Raw genomic sequence first — 20,269 nt, forward strand, 5'->3', positions numbered from 1 at the left:
GGTCAGCCTTAACCTCAGCACAGTGCAGCTTTTCTTTATTTATTGTGAAAAAGGAAATGTCATTCCTGTATTTATATTTCTTTTTATTCATCTATATATGTGAATTGTGCTTTCATTGCTGTGTGTCCGTTAACAGTGGTTCAATTAAATAAACCCTTGTCTGTCCAAAAATAGGTCATAAAAATGACCAATAATTATCAATAACAACTGAAATGAAACATTTTATCATGGAATTTTATTTTAGCAATTGGATCAGTCTGTGTCTTTTCAGAGTTTAGTTTTTTGTCACTTGGAGCCCAAAACTAATTTTTGTAAAATATTTTTAGTGAATTTTGTAAATTTCACATATGTTTTCACACCTGGACAAGGGACATGGACCAAATAGTTTCAGAGAGAGAGAGGGATGGATGGATGGATGACTGGTCCTCCTTTTGCTGCAAAAACAGCCCTGACCTGCATGGACTCCACTAGACCCCTGATGGTGTGCTGTGGTATCTGACACTAAGATGTTAGCAGCAAATCCTCTAAGTCCTGCAAGTTGCATTGTGGAGCCTCCATGGATCGGCCTTGTTTGTTCAGCACATCCCACAGATGCTTCATTGTATTGAAATCTGAACAAGTAAACGCCTCAAACTGATTGTATGGCACATTATCCTGCTGAAAGAGTCCACAGCCACCAGGGAGTACTGCTCCCATGAAAGAGTGGACATGGTCTGCAGCAATGCTTAGGTAGGTGGTACGTGTCAAAGTAACATCCACATGGATAGCAGGACCCAAGCCACCATGCCACCTTCTTCTATTGCTCCATGGCCCAGTTCTGATACTCACATGCCCGTTGTTGGTGCTTTCAGCGGTGCACAGGAATCAGCATGGACAACCTGATTGGTCTGCGGCTATGCAGCCACATACGCAACAAACTGTGATGCACTGTGTAATCGAACACCTTTCTATCAGAAACAACATGAACTTCTTGAGCAATTGGAGCAACAGTAGCTTTTCTGTTGGATCGAACCACACAAGTCAGCCTTTCACTCTCTACATGCATCAATGAGCCTTGGCCACCAATGACCCTGTTGAAAGTTCACCACTGTTCCTTCCTTGGACCACTTTTGATAGATGCTGACCACTGCAGACCAGGAACGCCCCACAAGAGCTTTAGATTTGGAGATGCTCTTACCTAGTCATCTAGCCTTCACAGTTTGGCTTTTGTCAAACTCGTTCAAATCCTTACTCTTGCCCATTTTTCCTGCTTCTAACACATTAGCTTTGAGGACAAAATGTTCACTTGCTGCATAATATATCCAAACCACTAACCGGTGCCATGATGAAGAGATAATCAGTTTTATTCACTTTACGTCAGTGGTCATAATGTTATGCCGGGTCGGTGTACTTATATATACTGTATGTGCAAAGTTCAAGTTGCTTCCATGCTTTGTTCTGAAATTTAACAATGTGACTGATTTTGCCTCATCAAATGTTTCTATACATTGAACAGAGAAACTAATGATAATTTTGGCACATCACAATATTATATACGTGTTGTTTTAATTGAAACAAATCATGGCAAGTACTCTGTGAAGAATCTATGCCTGGGGAACATTTGATAAGGTACAATCAGAGGCAGGTGAGACACAGTGTGAAATTCTCAAATTCAGCCAAAAATATTTAGCAGAACTTAGTTTCGGGTCCATAAAAACCCAACAACACAATGCCCCCCTACGATCTGATTGGCCACCCCGTGTGCCCCCCAAAATTTTCGTTGGAAATTTGCATTACTGATAGTCCGATTTCCGACGCACCTGAACGCAACTTCATTATCTGACTGCACCTGAATGCCCCAATGACATGAGTTTGATGTTTTGATTGTATATTGTTTGGCTTTGAAGAAGCTTTGAAGACGTTTCCTGATGCCAGAGGAGAAGACGAGCAGCTTTGTACCTTTTGCGGTAAGAAGACTGTGACCGTTTCTCGGTATGTAACTGTCCGCACTTAGTTCAAGTAAACAAAAGCCTCATATTTGCTATTTATTAAAAAATCACTGAAAGCAACACTTCCAGTTTTGTTTTACAATAATGAAATGATCACAGATAATAAAAATATAAATAGCAGAGAAAACCTGAGAGAATAATTTCCTGAAAAGTCTATGAAGGAAAAGTAGCTTATTCTCCTGAAAGATCAGAATCAGCTCCAACATCTGCATCTGACAGCATCAAGACAACCAGAAAGAAAAGAAAATGACTTCTTTCTGATCACACCTGTTCTGCTGCTCACATTCTTCACCTTTATATTCCACTTTTAAAAGTTTAGCAGACAGGTGCTCTGTTTTGGGGTGTGAGGATGTCGTCGGTGATGTGGAGGCTGAAGTTTCCGTTTCACCCACAGCGTGCTTTTGAGCACCCGGGTCGGACTGATGTTTGAAATACTGACCGACGGCTCAGATTTAACTTTCTGCAGTTTTGATGGATGTTAAATTTTCACTCAAAGCCGCCAGGAGCTGGGTCTTTAAATAACCGCCGTCTCCTTACAGAGTGAAAGTAGCAGTTCCTTCTTAAGGTCAGAGACTGCAGCATCTGAGGGCCTCTTTAAAAGAAGACGGAGTTGATCAAGGCGTTCTGGAGCAGAAAGGCCACGACCAAGCAGCCTTGAGATCTTAGGCAGCGTCTCCCTCAGGTGGGTGTCAACGGTGTTCACGGACAGGTCTGTGGTAATCCTGTCAAAAAACAAAACAGAAAAAAACCTAGATTATAAATCAACATGTAACCAAAGCACTGTGTGTATAACGCCATCATATAGGATGTAGTTCAGAAAATGTCAAAGTATAGTAGACTTTTCAAGAATAACACAGTATGGCCTGTAGTTCGTATAGAATGTCGGCAAAAAAAACCCCATAGATTATTATGTGATTCAAAAAGCACAAAATGATGGGATGCTGCCTGAAACTGTTATGTATGATATGTGGTTTAAAAATGTCATAGTGAAGAATATTGTCAAAATAGTATGTCATTCAAGAAAACATCAGAGTATAATATGTGGTCTAACTAAAACTAAAACAAAAAGTCATATGTAAATTAAAAAAGCCTGTAGAATAGCAGGTCGCTCTAAAAACATCATATTATAGCATGTCGCTCCTAATGTTGGTCCACAAAACGTTGTTCTGTCCCGGCTGTCTGAACTAGGGGAGCAGCAACACAAAAACAGTCCAAACTCTGGTTTCCAGAGGGTTAGACAAGTATTTATTTGAAAGAGTAAGTTTACAACAGCACAACATGTGAGGGGGTTAAAAGCAAATGGGTGTTAGTAAAATAAAAATAATTAAACAGAACTAAAAGTGAACTTCATGTTGACATTGATGGGCATTCCAACCAGGAACAAAGTAAAAGATCATCAGTACAGAAAAAAAAACTCTTCCTGTTCACCTCTTAAAACCCAAGAACACACCGCAGTAGCTTCCTAAACTAAAACTACCGATGGGTTCCCTGTTTTCCTTTCTGAACAATTCAAAGGTCCCTCTCTATCTCCCCACACATCCACCAACCACTGGAACACATCTCCAAAGTTCTTCTGAAGCTCAGCTTCCCCTCAGAAGAAGTGCCGCCAGATGAAGGAGCCTTTTGAGAGGCAGCTGGCATCGTGATTGGACGGTACTTTGGTCTGATCCAATCCAGCTTCAGCTCCAGAGACGGCAAGCAGGACGAGTCAACGGAGGCCGGGTGGACGAAGGGATGCAGCTGAGTACAATCCAGAAAACACCAGAGGAGTGCAGCAGTCCAGGGCCAGAACAAACAGAGTAGCATGGTATGTCTCTGAGAAAACACCACAGTATAGCCTTTGGGATGAAAAAACGCCATCATATACATCGTATATTGTACAAATAACAAGTCAAAGGAAAGAGACATACATTTTAGAATTGTAGTAATTGTGGGCTGACTGATTTACTGATTATCAGTATTTTATTTTTTACTGATTTACGATAATAAATACCTTTATAAAAGGCACTACTCTGGCTCTGAATATTTATTTACCTGTGGTCACTCTGTCTAGAAGACAGAGGGCTGAAAATTTCTAAGTCCCACAGTAAATCGCTGTCAGACAGTTCGAAGACTGATATCTTCTAAGGTCCTGAGTAGATCCCTGTTAGTTTGAACCTTCAGACAGTCTGAAGGCTGAAGTTTTAAAAGTTTCTCAGTACTTCTGTGTTAGTTTAAACCTTCTGGTTGACAGAAGCCTTAAAACTTGTGACCATGGGTCTTGATTTCACATTTAGACCATCCATCTGAGTTCTTCTCAGAACTTCACCTGGGTTCTTTAGAGATTCTGAACAAACTTTGATTCTCTTCATTGAACAGTAAAGTTTGTGGAGATCAGAAGGTAACATTAGTTTGATCGATGCCTTCAACTACTAGTGGACTTTATCTGGAAAGCAGTTTTCTAAAATGAGTTCTTAGTAAATCTGTCCACAATCAAACCAAGGACATAGAAAGAGGAAATGTTTGAAGAAACAACTTGTTTTCATTTCAGACTAGAAAACGCTTTAAGACCTTTATCTGTTTTTGCTCTTTTTGATCGTTTTATTGTCTCTTCTGTTTAATTTGATCTTCTGAAGTCTAACTGGTGTCTTTTCAAATGTTTTGTCTTTAGTTTGATTCTTCTTAAATGTTTTGTTTTGCTCTTTTCTCACCTTTTATTCTTTTCTAATGTCTGATTTGATTTTGAAATGTTTTGTCTTTTTAATGTTTGTTTTTTCAAATGTTTTATGGGCTTGTTTGAAAAACTTCCTTTTCTTTCCCAATGTTTAATTTTTCAATTAAATCTTTAGGGTTTTTCTTTTTAAATGTTTTACCAAATTTTAATGTTAATTTTCTTTTTAAATGCTTCATTGTATTTTCTGTGTAATTCCTATTCAAAGTTTTGTCTTTAAGATTTAATTTTCTAATTGAGCATTTAATTTTTTCATGAAATGTTGTCTTTTTAAATATTTAATAATCTCATTAAATCATTTGTATTTTTTAAATGTTTAATGTTCTTTTTGTTTGATTGTATTTTTTAAATGTTTAATTATCTAAAATATTTCATCTTTAATTTTTAATATTTGTTTAAAAATGTTGTTTAATTTCATAATTACATGTTTTGTATCTTCTGTTTAATTATCTAATTAAATATTTTGCCTGTTTAATATTTAATTGTGTTTAATTTTCTTTTTAAGTTGCTTCCCCCCCCCCTTTGATTTAATTGCTTTTTTAATGTAGTTTATTTCTTTAATCTTTTTTTCTGTCAAGATTTTAACCGCAACCTTAAAAATGAAACAAACCAACAAATTTGTTTAGCACCTTTCACACAGATGACAAAACTACACAAGCAAAGAGAAAAAAACAATGCTAAAAACTATGATTAAAACTCAAAAACATTTAAAAAAAAAGATTTAACGTGGTAATAAAATGTGTTGTGTCCAGGGGATGGAGGGAGTTTATTGAAGTGTTCTTGGGCTCACACAGTAAATCATTTAAAATAGAAACTTGATATTCAATCTAAGGAAACTGCAAAGCAACAGAAAAAATAATATTATCTCCTGTTTTCTCCTTTAATGAGTCAACTCTTCTGGTGCTTTCAGACCAAAGAACTACAGACTCTTCACAACCTGCTCAAACTCTTGGTACAGGGCCTCACCACACGGGTCAAGGAGGTTTCCTTCTCATTTCTACTCTGAAGCTCACCTTCTCCTGCTCAAACTGCTGACAAATGGTTCTGCTGCTCTAAAGTCTGGTCTCCAGAACTTCCTAAAAACTCTCAAAGTCTCTTCTGCTGCAGGTTGCTTTGTAGAACTGTTCCAGAAAACCTCACTAAACCACGTGGAGGGGCCTCAAGATAGTCGTCCAAATGAAATCGTCAAAAAATCAAACTAGCACAACCCAAACGCTAAAGTCTCCTGCAGCCTACCAGAGAACCTCTTTAAACAGAGAATTGTTTACATTTTTCAGATTTAGGCATTGTTAACAATGTCTATAAGTTGGTTCAGGTTGTTCAGTCATTTTTTTAAGTTCTGCACTTTATTTTATTTAAGATTTACAGTTATATAAAAAGTTATTTATAAAAAAATGTTGTCAAAATGTTTTTTGAACCGTACTGAATTTATTTGGTTTTGATAGTCAGTTATTGGTTACATGCTGACACTAATAAAACCAGTAGGTTACATCAAGACGTAGCTATCACACTAATTAAGGTTTGACATTATCATGTTTAGGACATTTGCTTTAATACATTTTCTCAGACTGGACCACGTTGAATTTTAGTTGAATACCCCTGCTCTACTGGATTGCCGTTGTTTTTTTCCAACCTGTCAGTTTGTATAGGTCTCTGGGGATGTTTTTGAATTTTTGTTCTGAAAATCCGACCTCTCTGTCAGTTTTTTGTCATTCAAAAATTAGTGCTTGATTCAGCCAGCCGATAATGTCGTGGGCCGGTCGGGGCCAAAAATGCCAGAGCTGATTTTTTGCCCCAGTCCACCCCTGGACTGACCCTGTTATCAGCTAGCCCTACATCTAATTTTAACAGCATCTCCCAATATGAACTTCTGTTCTGTTAGCTGAAGGTAACCTTTGTGACCGTTATGTATGCATCGCTGCAACAGATGCTGCTGACTCGATTCACAAACAAGAACAGGATGTGAACATAGTGATGGCAAGTTGTTAACATGAAAAAACAAATGAAGCTTTCTCACCTTGAATTCTCTGCACACATTTAGATGCCTGTCTTTGAGCTGCTTAGATAAGTTTCAGGTGTTTGCTCCATTTCATCTTAAACACCATGACATTATCTGAACTTTTATTTTTGCATCTCTAATGGTATGGCAGACCTGTCGCTCCACCTGCACTTCACCATGTCTAGTAGTCCACCTATGACAGACAGGGGAGGAACTTTATCTTGAATACTATTGCAAATAAGCACCTCAATGTTTTCAAAACCTTCGTGCCAAAGCATCGGTTCTTGTGGCTTTCCTGCATATAAATGAGCAAAGCCCTTTAATTAAATAATTCCTCATTCAGTACATATTTCACTCAAAAACAATGAGCTTTCAGAGTGCCCATTTTATTGCTAAATTAATTGCTACTTCTGCCCTCAGAGATGTGCTTTTCGCATCCCCTGCTTTATCCGTTGCCACAGTTTATCTAGGATGAGAATGTTGCCGACCATACATTGTGTGAACGTAATCCAATTCAGAGAAATGTTTGGGGCTGCAGCCAAGAGTCATTGTTATACACTGAGACACCCTATCTAGAAAAAGCCACCAAACCGCCTTTACAATCACAGCATGCAGGATAAGTCATGTTTGGTTTTAATCCTCAGAAGCAGCTGCAGTCGGGGCACAACTACAATGCATTTTATAGCAGATGAACCTGCATAGTGTGGGAGAAAAGCCTGTCGAAGATGAAGCCACAAAAATATTTACACATGAAAATGATGTTTATTCAACAGGATTATCAATGGCCAGCCTTAGAATAAAAGCCTTTGAGGTTATATTAGAAAAACATACAAAGATTTAGCAACTGTAAGTGCAGTAGCCTCTGCATGCAGTATCGCATCATTGTGCAAACATGTACCCTCATGGTCACAAGGGAAATTTTTTTAAATAGTTATGGCTTGGTCTGAAAATGTCGAAATCCTATCGAACATTTGAGCTTATCTTAATTGCTTTTGCTTGTGATATTTCTCACCAGTCCATCAAAACTTAGCCGCCTTTACTGCTGCAGTGTTGAGGATAGCTCAGCTTGTGTTCTGGCTGCTTTTTAAGAGGATCAAAACTGCTAAAATGTGTTTGTATACCTTAAATTAACCCTGCAAATTGCGTGAGGTGAAGAAGTGAACCTGTAAGATACTTACTGATAAAAATGTTTATTCGTCCAGATGAACATTAGCCAGCAGCAACAGGAAGAAACCTTTGATGTTCGGACCCTAAAGATTGCAGCAGGACCTCTAACTGGCTTTCACCTGCACTTATTGCAGATTAATATCAATGTTTGTATCCCTACAAGTTGCACGTTGACACGAATGAATAATGTATGAAAACTGAAAAGTGGCGCTTCATTTGGGCATCTGCAAGTGTGTTCATTCATGCCATCTGTTTCTGTTTAGTGTCTGTCCTGACTACTATATGTACAAACACTATGAAAAATGAAGTTTACTTTAGAAACATAGGTGAATGTGGCAGTTGTAGCATTAAATATTAATCCTGATATAGCTATTGATTAGTTTTACAGGACAAAGTCTTTTTAAAAATGAATGAATTCGACAAAGCCTTCCAGCGAACTGCTTTGTAAGACTCTCTGTGATCACCATCTGCCTTGATATGTTGATATATAGTGTTGAGTTTAGTATATGCATGCGCCTTTTAGCAAGTGTTTGTTTTTCAACTCTAATTAGAGCATCTGTTCTTCTGTGTGGTACAAAGTGAAGCTGGGATATGTTGCAGATGTACCATTTGCAAAAAGCACAAATGGTTATAGCCAATCCAGCCTCAGTACCATCCAATTATTATACATTCAAGAGGGATTTTATAAGCATGCATTCATTGGACTGTTTCATCATTGGAGCTGAATTCAATTCCACTATCCCCTCTTTGAGTTTTTAATGTCTAAAACATTAAACGTCAGGGAACAACGTGCCTGTATGTCTTTTATGAAATATATATTTAAATTCTTTGTGTCTTATAGTTTTAATTAGAAAAAAATATTCTGTGTTTATTAAATTTTAATGCAAGTTGCTAAGAAGAAATTTCAAATAAAGACAGCTATCTTGGTAAATGAAAGACACTTTTTTTTTAAAATGGCAAATTGAAATTAGTGAACTTTAGAGGTGGAGATAAACAAATTTTGCTACCTTCTGACATAGCCTGGCTATCTGCTGTTGCTGTTTCCAGTCTTTATGCTAAGCTGCTAAGTTGAGCTAACCGGCTGCTAGCTGTAGCCTTATTTTCTGTACAGACATGAGAAGGGCCATGAGAGCTTCTCATGTAAGTCTCGGCCAGGAATGGATGTATTTCAGCGGATGTCATTTTTTCCCCCTGCATTAATCTTTTAGATATGGGTCATTGCAACAAGTTGTAAACACAGCTCTGGCTGTCTCCACAGAGGGTTGTTCCATCTAAAATCATCAGGGCCCTTCTGCTCCATCATCTCTGAATTGCTTCAAACTTTTTTATTGTAAATTATGAATATTTAAAATAGTTTCTGTGACATTTTAGATGGATTTACCAAGTGCTTTCCCAGAAAATATGGATTTTTTAAATTGCTTGTCAATCCAACTGTCAGCAGGTTCTCACACAATACAAATGGTGACTATGTTTGAATTACAATATCTCAGGAATCATTCAAAAGCCTGAAATTTGCATTTGTATTTCTCATCATGTAGTTATTTCAGAATCTACAATATTGGATAAGTAGATCAAAAGCCGCCATGACAAGTCTTATATTTTTGGGCCCACATTAACAGAGTATGCAGAAGTCAATTGATGATATTTCCCTTATTAGTTGCATGTTACAATATCACAAAACAAAAAATCTAGAATACTTTGTAAAATGTGCTGATACCTCTATAAATATTCATATTTTAGGCTATAAAAAATTCAGGCAAATTACAGATGGTTCAGCAGCAGCTGAACCTAAAAATGAAGCACATTATCCCAATGCATTTTAGGTGCATTTGGAAGTGTCAGAAAAGATTTAATAGTTCTTCAATTTCACAAAAAAAAAAGATGTGTGATGAGATGCTTCTGCTTCTTTCACTGTTTTTGACAACATGAAACATCCCCAACTCAAGCTGGCATGAAAGAAAAAGTACAATTTCCCCCCAAATGAAATCACTTCCTGAAGTCTTTTTTATTTTTTTGCAAAGGTGGCTTTTTTTTTAGCAGTTGGCAAGCAAAGCAATTGGTTTTGTTTCCAGCCTCCGTTACCGTAGCCTCTACCACCACACTGTGAGGACACTCGTATTGAATCTAAAAAAGCCTAATTCGTATTTTTTTTGACATGTCAAAAGTTTGCCTCAAATTCTTTTGACAGTTTTATGGAAACAACTTCTGATACATTATCACCCTGTAAAAGCAATCATTGTTTATTTGCACAGCATCAAGCCGGAATAGCGAAACATTACTTTGTAGTGGTGTTTTGTCCACATTGCGTACTTAGGTTCACTTTTCACTCTCCTCTCAGCTCTGGTTTTGGTTTCCTACAACTCCCGGGGGAAATATCAGACTTACTCTGGCGGCTGTTGGGTGTTCAGTAGGTAGCATAGAGTGGGCATATTAGAGCTTTTTGCTGGAAACAACTGCATGGTGCAGTTGGAAATGACCTCAGTGAGAGTGGCGAGACTAAAGAACGGTGTTATAAAACCAAAAGTTTTATAACAAAAGCTGATGGAGTTGTGTGCCGGTTCACTTTTTAGATAATGTCGAATACTGAGTTGCTTATTCAACATATAACTTCCTCTAAACCATTTGGAAGGCTCATACAAACACTGCATTGCTAATGCAAGCCGTAAACAGAGCTCTCGCGTGCATTTTAACTTTGAAACTGAATGTAACCTTTAAGCTGGAAATGTCACGTCTATGTTTACCACACATGCTGGAAGTGGGATGGGGATGGCGATATTCTATGCTGCAACATCTTCAAAAAAGACGACTTAAGAGCAAACAGTGACTAAGCCGTCTTTCTCCCATTGACCAAACCTGCCTGCAATTACTTCCTTGTCTCCCCTTTTCTCTGTTCTCATTTGTTACATCCTCTGTGACCTTTCTATTTGATGTGGCAGCAGTCAAACGTCAGTGTGTGAGCATATCGTTGATGGAAGGATGGAGGTCATTACCAGCAGTTGTCTTGGAGAGAGCTTCAATCCCCCAGAAAGCTAAGGCCAGAAGTGGGCCACTGGAGTTGGCTTAATTACTGACCGGGCCTAATTGGCTCCTTGTATGGGCTGTGATGCAAGCAGGATGTGACACTTAAGGCTAGACTTCTTCTGCTGTCTGCCCTTTGTGTCAGTCCCATTAACCTTTCCCTTCCACCTTCTCCTCTGCCTTTTTATGTTCAATTAAAGGCACTATTTAAATGAGCTGGAGTAGTAAGAATTAGAGCTTTGTCATGGGCCATGTAAAAGGAAATAATGGCACATAAAATTGCTATTCTGGGCACACTTTCAATCCAAGAGATGAAAACCTTTGCTTGCTAAATATTTAGCTGTGCACTAAGTTTCAGGCTGAGATTGCTGCAGATGATTAATGAATGTTCAAAATACATGAATGCACAGATGTGTGGGTTGCTTGTGGGTGTGTGCGAGAGCTTCTGTGGCTTTTAAATGTGGATCAGGCATCGGATTCAGCCATAATTAGTTATTGTATGTCAGCAAAATGGTAAACACTTCCAATAATAATATTGTACAGTCAAAGGGAACAATACTTCAAAAGGAAGCTAAAATCTGCAAAGTAAAGCCATGCTCACTGTTTGCCCTTTGGGATGTTGTGAGCTATGGTCTGTATTGTCAGTGCTGCGTAATTAATCATGCCACCTAACTGCATTCATAGGGTCCCCTTTGGTTAATTGGACTGCAGCTGCAGAATAGACTCAGCGATGATTTATTCAGCAGGCAGGTGGAACGACACTTGGCCCCCCCTCCTCCTCCAGGTACCCAGGATGGATGGCTCACTCCGGCACCCGGCTACTCCCGGTGCTCCTCCATCCCTCAGGCCAATCGACTCTGAGGGCACATTTACAAGATGGACTTCATGGTGACAAAATGAGAGGAGGAGAGGTACAGTGGAATCAATTTCCCCTCTTTACTCCATATTCAAGGGTTCTACTAGTAAGGGTGGGAGCACAGATAAAGATATTGACCATCTGTAGAAAGTTTAACGGGAGAACTTCCTCACAGTTCCTGTTTACAAGTAGAAAACAAATACCAAAGCCAGTCGAAGGTGAAGTCATTTAGACATTTGCCCTCTCTGCTTCATGGGTCTTTGTTTCATTTACTGGCTTTGCTGTGAGGCAGACCAGTGGTGACTGTATCATTTCAGGCTTGTTGGAAAGTCAAGCCACTCGGCCACACTCTTTTACAGCGTTTTATCTAAGGTTGGGATCATTTTGTCTCTCAGTGGAGTGGTAAAATAGCTGAGGTTGAAGACTAGCTCTGATAAAAATCAAGTTTTTTTATCTAGTTCAACGTCTGTGTAGTGTTTTTACAAGCTAAAAGGCAGGTCAAGAGTAAAATAAGTCTGAGCATGTCCATCTTTAAACTGCAGTGTACTGACAACACTCTCCAAAACACAATTCATACTTCTGGTGACGCATATGGAATAAACCTAAAGTACCACTCCTGTCAGCTTGCCGGGTGGGGCTTTTCGTATCATCATAATCATTTTCAGGTTTAAACATGTTTGGCTTCTACTATTACAGCTTGTCGTTGTGTTAAGTAGAGTAGTTTTACAGTGTTTGAGTAAAACCGTGGGGAGCTGGAGTGCTCGAGCTGCAGAAAGCAACAGAGCAGTGGGCGAAAGGAAGAGTAGGGACTCCATAGATCCACACATGCTAAAGGAAGCAAAGGTGAAGTGTCATGTCTACGCCATTTTAAGACAGGAAGGGATTATTGCTATGGGGGAAAAAAAATTCAATATGGAATTTTGATATACGGAGATGAGTTTTTCTTCAGTGCCACTAGAGGGATGCTACCTTTCCAGGTGATGTAACTAACTCTGAAGAGTCCTAACTGAATCTAGTGAAGTAAAAGACACCGCCAGTTGACATTCTCAGATCTTACATTTATCATTGTCATTTGATGGATGTAAAATGTGTAATTATCGTTCCTTTGATGTCAGGCATGTATCATGTGGTGTAATATGTCGACCATACATTACTTTAATGCCAAACTGAACTGTTTTCATTATGTTCATGTTCAACCATATGTGGAATTTTTCACAGATAATCAGTCAGATTGCAAAATGGCTCCCATAATCTACGGAAGCAGGCCCCATACATCAGCATTAGGATTACACCTTCTCTGGCTGTAGTTTGCTTCAGTGCTGCTGGCGTACCATTACCCTGAGATAACCACACTTTAATAGTTAATGCAGCTGTGGGGCCCCCACTGCATTACAAATGGACCCATCCGTCTCGCCTAGACCCCTGCGGGTGGCAGCGCCACAGTCCGTCTTCAGCAACTCTAATCATTCATCAATAGGCAGCTATCTGACACCCGCTTATACAGGACACCCAACACTGTGATGTGGTCAAGGCCAGAGACGGACATCCTGGTGTCAGAGAGGGGATCTGTCAACCGATATTACTCCAGACACTACCGTGGGACTTCCCAGCTGCAACAGCTGGATTGCAGGCTCCGAGTATAATCTGTTTATCTAAATGTCAACCTCTTTTCTAACCTGTCTAGACACTGAACAAGCGCAAAGAAACTGAAGTGTTGTTTACTCGATGAATGCATAATACACTTTAAAGACATCAAAGTCTATGTAGGTCTCTGTGAAAAACTGTGCTTTAAAGCCTTTGGTGGCTCCGGAGGGAGCTGCATAAAATCTGATAAATTGCAACATCAGCTAGCATCAGTTGGGACTGAAATCTACAAGTTTGAAAATGAGAAAAAAATATATTATAAGAATGTGGAGAAAAATGTGAACGTACCAGACCTCTGTAGAACTTACCTCATCAATTTTTGAGGCACACACTAGAATAACTGACCAAACTGCTGTCAGTCAACCTGCACTGTGTGTAGTGTTGGTGCCAAGTTTTGGTAAGAAAGAAAAAGTCTGCACTCTTATTCAGTTGCTTCTTTTTTTAAAAACCTGTCCATTATTAGTCCAACATTATTACTTAAGTCGCATTTAAAGGGGAACTCCGCCTATTTCACATATTACATGCACTTTATTCATCATGAGAAGGACAAGGCAGCCTGTGAATACGGTTGCTATGGACCTTCAAGTATCACTTTAAAGTCTGAAATATGAAATTCAAATGATTTCTTGAGTAAAACATGCAGCTGAGCTTCATTATTGGAAGAATAGAATCAGCGGTTTTGGAACTTCAGCCTGTCTAAATATTGAAAATATGTTTATCTCTCTGCCATTTTAATTTTTGACCATTTTTTTTCTAGTGAGTTCTTTATTAACTTAATTTATGAAAGTGACATAATATTAACTTGCTGGACAACCCACTTAAATGGAATTGTATTGTGCAGATTATGTAGAAAACACGGAAAGTTATCATATTCCTGAAAACAAGGAAAGTTAACATATTCCTTTTCTCTCCATTTTGGGTGATATTTATAAAATGTCACTGTCTGCTCACTGTTTGGCCATGCTAATTCTGTTTGCTCTGGTTGAGAGGCAGGAGTGCCCTCTTTCCAATTTGCCTGACAGGGGAATGCCAGTAAAAAACGCAATCAATAAGACAAATGTTAAAGTGACTCGACTCTGCAGCTGAGCCTAGCACCTGCTTTGTGGAGGAGTTTGTAAACCTTTTATTCCCCGACTGTAAAGCCTGGTGCTTATTTGTTGTTGTGGTCATCACATCAGCCCTCTGCCAAGAGATTCTGCTCTCAATTCCCCATGGAAATAAAAACTGTGATAAAACTCAGCACAGATAGCTTCAATAAGTAACCAGCACAGATGCAGCCCAAGCCAGACGCTTTCTCCGGGGACTGCAGCTGCCATGCAGGGATGTGACAGGCCCGAAATGGGCAGGCGGGCCCCTTCCCTTTTGATCAATCAGGTAAGACAGAGAGGGGTAACGTGAATTCTAAAACTCCAGATGCACCGTCACCAAGGTGACTCTCATCTATTACTCTTCCCAACCGCTCTGAACATATGCTCATCTGTCACAGTGACAGACCTCCTTTGCTTTCTCTACTCCAGTTGGATTTAGACCCGATGAGGCTCAGTTGAATTAAGTAGTGTCTTAATTCAGCTGCGTCTGATTTTCATTTCTCGAGAGCAGATTTTAAATGGCATTGCAGAATGAGATCTAACAGGGAAATGGGGGAACAATGCAAAACTGTTTATTGGAATAGTCTTAATATTTTGCAAGTTTGGACATTTTCAACTAATTTCTACAGCTGACGTTGATGCAGAGGATGTCTAGGAAGCATATTGCTGCGATAATTTCAAGACTAATGCATGTTTACTGCATTATGTGTGCTCCTGTGAGACAACAAACCTGCTACACGTCAGATTCAGGTGAGCAATTGCTTCCTGTTCTCAGGGTAAGACTACCCTCTGCTGGACATTTTCACAAATCTAGTTGGCTGCCAGGAGACATCCTTGTCAACAGGAGCAGAGGTGACTTTTTCCACTGAGACGTGTTGAGAGATATTAGCGCCAATACATCTGTTCATCGGGGGTGGTGGTGGAACAAGGGGGAGAGGTGCTACTTCTACCTGTTTTTTTTACCTCTCAATAAGCAGTGAGGAAAAAAATATATTTGCATGCAATGCTGTTTATGTGTAAGTCTCACCACAAGATGGTGTCATTTCTCAAGGATGTCACATGGTGTTGGCCTCAGTATTACCTTCCAAATGTAGAGTCTGTCTGCCACCTATTGGTAAAGACAGCAGGATGCCTTGTATTAATCAGCATTGCAGATATTTATTAGTTTTTATTTGTGTTTCTATTTAACTTGAATGGGAGTGCAAAGTAGAAAAAATATAGCAGTGTGAGTGATCCAGATTTACATGTAAAATCTGCCATCACATTATTGCTGTGAGCTTGAGGAGTGCTGAAGCCGACTCTGTCCTTGGACCTCACTGTAGAGCCACCAAGTGATGCAAATTTGCCTTCAGGGACGAATAGATTTTACGTTAACAATAATAAAACCCACTGTGATGAGCGCTTTGACTGTTTTATAATGCAGAAGCTCCACTGGATGTACAATTCTTCGCAGTAACCTGCTATGTCTGAATGGACTGGAAATGATTCTAATGACTTAAGGAGCTTCAACTGATAAGATTTGTAGATTCCTGCCTTGGCTGCTGATTCTCACAGAGCAGGACGAAAAAAAAATAAACACGAGACCTATTAGTGTGTCTGTGCCAAAGGAAGTTTCAAATATGGCACTGTTTTCTCCCTTAAAAATTTCACAAGCTTGAGTCACAGTATGACTGATGCGCCCTCTGGATCTCCGTCCAAAAATCTCAGGATGTGGAAATGAAACTATTTGAGAGGGAGAGTGGAGCGCTGACTCAGTTGACCGACGTAAGGAGGTGAAATAAGGTAGTGTAAGAGCTCCTATTATTCCCTGCATATAGGAGCCTCCCATAAATACAGTCCTGTGTTCACTAAACACGGCGCACGCGCTGCTTCCTGTGTTTGTGTGAGTCAGATACTACTCATGAGTGGACTGAATCAACCGGGCCCCATCCCCCCGCCCACTAACCTCCATCCGCCCCCTCACACAAGTATAAAAGACACCCACACACATATTCCCATCTCCGCCCACCTTGCCTTTCAAACTGATCCCACACTTTTCCTCTCCCCTCCCAATGGATTTTCTCTCTCTCTCTCTCTCTTGCCCTTTTCCTTTTTTTCCCCCCTTTCCTTCATCTCTTCTACGGGGGATGAGAGGGAGGATGTGAGTGGCGTGTGTGTATGTGTGCGTTAGTCATGTTCAGGCTCATCCAGGGCCAACAGCAGCACAAGCAAAGGGGAAACCCAGGCACAGGCAGGAATAGGATGTTTTGTCCACATCTGTTAGTTGGTTTGGCTGCAGCACTCTTTTGCGGTTTACACAGCGCCTAAAAATGGATTGCTAGAATGAGCTAGAGAGTGCGCTGGAGGGGAAGACGGATGAGCATATAGGAGGAGGAGGAGGAGGAGGAGGAGGAGGAAAAAAGGGCAGGAGGACATAGGTGGGGGAAGGGTGAGCATGCCAAAGTGGGCCAAGACCCCCCGATGGTTAATAGGATTCTGTCTGCCCAGAGCTGCTGCAGAGTTCACGAGCCGGGAGACGGCTCTGAAGAGGGCGTCTGATGGGGAAGTGTTTGTCTCCTGTAAGATCTGATTAGTATTTAAATTCAAACTGGCTCATTGGGTTGATTTGTGGTTTCCTGGTGCTTAAGATGGGCTAAGATCTGGCCATTCCGATGTTTGAGGATCATCAAATATGGTGTGACACCCCGAATATGCAAGAGAAATAAGAGAATCAGTTTCATTCCTAAAAATCGATGAGCCAAATAGAGCGACCACACTGAGTGGAGATTGATAAAAAAAGTTGACTTTATTTTACTATAATTTGCATCTGATTACACTTTCCGACAAGAATTTTGAATTGAGATTATTTTTATGTGTGTGTGGAATTCTGTACTGAGGTAATATTAAGGGATTTTTTTGCAGCAGATCACTGAACCAAAGCAAATATGGGAAACAAAAGGTTGTGATCCAATCAGAAGCAGGAGTTTGTGCATTGTATTATACTGACAGTTATTTCTTCATTTTTTTCACCTTTTTCAATTTCAGGGATTGCTGGCCAAACAACAGCAACATAGTGAACACAGAGCTAAATCAACACCTGACTGTAAAAGTTATACAGTCATGAAGGCAGAACTTAATGCAGAATTCATTAGATTATATTGAATTACTTTTATGTAGGCGTACCATACAGGCAAGCAACTGAATCTATTCAACAGAATAAAATGTCATTCCGGTCACTTTTCCATTTCTAAAACTTATTTTGCTTTTCACAGTCTTCATAACGGGCTGTTTTGTGCCGCAGCCGAATGCAGAATGCGAACATTTGTCGTGCACCACCTCTGATTAGTCACACTATCCCCTTGCCAGTCTCCAGGTGGTGTCAGAAGGACAACATTCTTCACACACACAGCAGACCTATTTCCCTGAGCTCCATCCACATACTGAGAGGCTGGGTATGGCAGAGATGTGTGAGGGCGTGGGGGATGGGGCTGAAGTAGTTGTGGAAGATAGAGAGGAAGGAAGTGAATAGAGTGAGAAATTGGGAGGGAAGGGGGTGGCATGCAAGGCAAGCACATGCTGAGCAGAACATTGGACTCATTGAGAAAAGCGCTCTTTCCATTCATGCCCTACCCGATCCCCTTTTTCACCAAACTCCCACTCCTCTCATCATGTACGTACAGTGTATTGACAGCTACGTGTTTTCTGCAGATAAGAAAGCCTTGGGGGTAATTGGGTGTGTTTGTTAACACTGAATTATTTGAGATGTGGCCCGACAAAACAAACAGGGAGGAGGAATACATGCAGACGGAGGCAGACTGCCCATTTCTGCCACTTTCTGGTCACTACACGTGCAGTATCTGTTTTCAATTTGATAGCGGCAGACCCATCAACTCCAGATGGGTAGTTCATTTACATAAGAAACCCTTGTGTGAAAGCACCGGTCGGTAGCTGCTATGATTAGAGCACAGTTCGGAGTGTTTCTCGATCACCACACCCATTCACTTGACATTGGGCAAGATTGGTCTATTTCAAATGTAAAATGGTCACATCGATGTCTGGTGAGAGCAATATGAAAGGTGCACCTATACGCCCCAGTGAATGAAAGACGCAGCAGCAGCAGCAGACAGGGCAGGTTTATGGCTCTAGACTGGTTAATTAGGAATAATCAGGAATAAAATGTCCATCGGTGTATAAGCACTGATTAATAAATAACTCTACAGTATCATGCTGTTAGCACTGGGTAATTGAGGGGCCTTTTTGTGAACTCGAATTAACTTTTACTGAAGTAACATGTGCCACTTCAGCTGAAATGACATCTGTTACAGACTAAAAGATGCTGTTTTCCAAAAGAATCAGAGATTAAACAACTGCACAGTCATTTGAAGTGAAGCTAAAGAAGAACAAGAGAGTAATGTGGTTGCTTTAGTCTTCTTAATTTGCAACATCATGTTTTTCCAAAACTATTTCAAATTCTGTCTCCAGTCCGGCTGCTAAAAAGTTCAAACAAAAAATGTTTTCCCTTGTGAAGTCAGTAACTCAGAACTTTTGCAAGATTTATTAAATTTATCTCAGAGATCCTGCTGATTGCATTTTAAAGTTCCTGCTAGTGTCTGAGCAAAAATAAGCAGCAGTAACAGAGAAAAAACACAATATAGAAAACTCTCAATATACTGCAAATTAGAATAAAGAGAAATGTGATTATAAAATGACAAATTTCCTTTCCAATTGTCAAATAAAATATTTCATTTGAAAAATGCCTAAATAACCCAACAGCTTTTAAAACCTGTTAAAAACACAAATCTATTATTTAAGAGAATCATCAAAATGCATTAAAAATGCACATTTTCCTGCTCTTTTTCCCCTATAAATCTTCGGTAATTGCAGAATGCTTCAGGCAGAAAAAGCTGCAAACACTTAAATTTATTTTCCCAAGGGCAGCACAGACTTTGAGAACTGTTAATAAAAATAAATCTAGACCGGGAATAACATTTTAAAACATAGAGTTACTATAAATCATAAAAAAAGATCTTATAAAAATACTTTGTAAATTGATTTTTCTTTACTCAGACATCTTTCAAAACGGTCTTATCAACATAAGACATTGTAAGAGAATTTCCTGCACCACACCTTTTATTTGAACATCAGTGTTTACTTTCTAGCTTTGCAGGTGTAAGATCAATTCACTACATGTATTAAAAACACATTAAGCACTGTGAAACAAATGCCTGCAATCGTACAAGATGAATGGAGGATTGTGCTTTCATTCCATGCTTTTTTATACTTCCTTCTACTCTATTCAGTTTTAAGGCAAATGTTGTACCCTTTACTTCATTGTAGAATTTTCTAGTTACATTATAAAACAGTTATTTTAGAGACAAAACTTGCAATGAGTTTATTAAATATTAAACCTTTCAAAAATGGTTAAAAATAAGCTCCACCTTGAGTCTTTGCATTAATGTAGTGCTGCTATATTCCATCAAATTCTTTTTTATGTATTTTGATGCTTCAGGTACTTCTTGCTCATGTTGATTTACAAAAGCAATATTCTTAATGCAGGGTTTTCACTTGTAATAGAGTCACATTCTGCGTTTACACAAGTAAATTATCCGAGTCCTCTCTGAGTTTAAAGGCAGCTTTTGTTTACATTGGGGGAGGTCATAGTTCACTCACCATTACTGTGGAGACTGTGGTATGTTCTGTGGAGCAAAGGCACACCGCACAGGATGCCTTTTGTTCTGGTGATAAGACTCTCGTGCGTAAGGCAAATCCTGCGAACTTTTACGCATCTTTTCTGTAGGTATTTTTGCCATCGAACCTGGA

At 39.5% G+C, this 20,269-nt stretch overlaps 1 long non-coding RNA gene across 1 annotated transcript; it reads right to left on the bottom strand.

The window, feature by feature from the left end:
- Positions 1-2,011: 2,011 nt before the first annotated feature.
- On the bottom strand, positions 2,012-20,243 carry LOC127534497 (uncharacterized). The gene is made up of 3 exons (XR_007942660.1): positions 20,120-20,243; positions 15,498-15,578; positions 2,012-2,710 (listed from the first exon to the last, which is right to left on the bottom strand). It is a non-coding gene; the product is annotated as an uncharacterized LOC127534497 (long non-coding RNA).
- Between the last annotated feature and the right edge of the window lie 26 nt (positions 20,244-20,269).

The sequence above is a fragment of the Acanthochromis polyacanthus genome, chromosome 6 (genome assembly GCF_021347895.1).
Source record: "Acanthochromis polyacanthus isolate Apoly-LR-REF ecotype Palm Island chromosome 6, KAUST_Apoly_ChrSc, whole genome shotgun sequence".
Taxonomy (NCBI): domain Eukaryota; kingdom Metazoa; phylum Chordata; class Actinopteri; family Pomacentridae; genus Acanthochromis; species Acanthochromis polyacanthus.